Here is a 2,374-nt window from a genome sequence, read left to right on the forward strand (position 1 = left end):
GGGCTGTGGGAAAACCGGGCCTGGCAGTGATTCAGGCTAGCTCCCCGCACAAGTACCCAGACACCTGAGCCTACTGCATTTAGATGAAAGCACAGCCCCAGAGACTGTGCTTTGTATGTTATAGGTATTATGTAACTTACATACATATAGGTATTCTAAAATATGCCATATAGGTATTCAAAAATTGGCCAATGCCACGGAGCCCCTGGCATTGTGTGGGTCCATGTTACCTTTAGAAATTTGACAGTGGAAGCACGACACATAGGCCACGAATGGCTCCTGGCCAGGAATGGAAACCTGCAGAGGCCAGGGGCTCTATAGGTGGCTCTCTGTGCATGAATTGCTGACTCACTTTCATTTCTAGCAAAAGAAACTTCCTCACTGGCAGGAAACATAGTCTAGGACCATCCCTGGTCACACACCCATTCTCTCAGAGACCCCTTGACCAAAGAGGAGCAAAGAAGTGAGACTCTAGGGGAAAATCTATTCATCACAGAAAAGAGCCTCAGCTTTCTCCCAGGTCCCTGTGCCAGGGAGTCATCCCCTTGTCCGAATCTCACCCTGTGGGAGCCCAGCCACCTTCCACCTTCGTTCTGCAGGTGATGAAACACTTGTCTCATGATCTAGGTAGGAATTGGACAGTGATCTGTCTGGTTGTCCAACCAAATGAATGGAGCTTATGACTGGCTTTCTCTTAACATTCTCTCTGGAGGGATGATGTGGATGAATGTAAAGACAATAATTGGACGAAAATTCACGTAAAATTTTGGAACAGTTGATGCTTGAATGACATGCTTTTGAACTATGTGTGTCCACTTATATGCAGAGTTTTTTCAATAAATATTATAAATGTATTTTCTCTTCCTTATGATTTTCTTAATAAAGTCTTATTTTCTCTAGCTTATTGCATTGTAAGAATACTACTGTTATATATATTTTAGAATACCTATATGTATGTAAGTTATATAATACCTATAACATACAAAATATGTGGTAATTGACTCTCTACATTATCACTAAGACTTCCGGGCAAGAGTAGGCTATTAGTAATTAACGTTTGAGGAAATCAGAAGTTATACACATATTTTCAATGTGCATGGGGTTGATACCCCTAACTCTTGTGTTATTTAAGGGTTAACTATATATCCATACAGATATTTTCAGAAATTTCATGGGAGGCTTTTAGAGCAGCAAAGTTCCAGACTTCTCTCCTTGGTTGAATCTTTCAGATGTTACCTGAGTGAAGTCAGCCAGAAGACCTTAAAACACAAGACAGATAGACCCAGAAGTAGGACCACTCTATTACTGTCCTGGGGGGTGAGTGGTTGGAAGCCTGTGCTGGTGGGATGCCTCCCCACCCCTGGTCTACCCTCTGGACTCTAAACTGTCATCCCTGCTCCTTCTCCACTTCCCCTCCCTTCTCTTAATGTTTGTGAAATACTGAAAGCTGAGAAATGGATGAAGTGGTTAGACTTTTTCTTCCACTTACATCTTCATACTCAGAATTACATCTAATAAATCATTAATGTAAATGTGTTGGTCAAAGGAAACGCCCCACATAAGACTAAACAGGCTGTTGGCATGTATCATTAACAATAACCACAGTGACTGGAGTTTTAAGGCCTAGAGCTGGGTCCTCCAAAACTAACCAATATGTTTAGTGGCCCCGCTTTCCATAAAGGCTCACACACAGCTTGGGAAGCACTACTCCATATGAAGAGCCTCTCCAACCCTGAAGGCAGCCTTCAGAGCAAGTCTGGATGCTAAGAGAATCAACTGAGCAGAGATGTTTCAAAAACCACAATGACTCACCTTATGCTTCTGGTAGTGTTTCTCCTCTCATCACAACACCTACAATCCTGCAGTCTTTTCATTTCTCAGTACCTCTCATTCCTTTCTCTCCCTTCCCTTTCATATGCCCTTAACTTTCTTTTGTGTATTCCTAGAGCAATAAACTCTAGCCAGCTAAACTGGATGGCTGAAAAGAGGCACATCACATTCACTGAATTTCAGAAAATTCAGGCCTTCTCTTTCCAAGCAAGAAGATTATCGTGCTCCTTAATTGCATCCTAACTTTCTGCTCACATTGAGGGGACTGTTTAAATCTTCATTATTTTAAAATGACAAATGCTGAGGATATAGAAAAATTGGAAACCTGTGCACTGTTGGTGGGAACATAAGTTGGTGGAGCCACTATGGAAAACTGCATGGAAGGTCCTCAAAAAATAAAAATAAAGTTGACATATGATGAAGCCATTCCACTTCTAGGTATTTAGCCAAAGGAAACAAAACATTACCTAAAAAAGATATCAGCACTTGCATGTTCATTGCACCACTGTTCACAAAGTTCAAACATGGAAACAGCCCAAGTGCC

The sequence above is a fragment of the Pteronotus mesoamericanus genome, unplaced genomic scaffold (genome assembly GCF_021234165.1).
Source record: "Pteronotus mesoamericanus isolate MK-2021 breed Mesoamerican mustached bat unplaced genomic scaffold, CSHL_Meso_final scaffold_125, whole genome shotgun sequence".
NCBI lineage: Eukaryota > Metazoa > Chordata > Mammalia > Chiroptera > Mormoopidae > Pteronotus > Pteronotus mesoamericanus.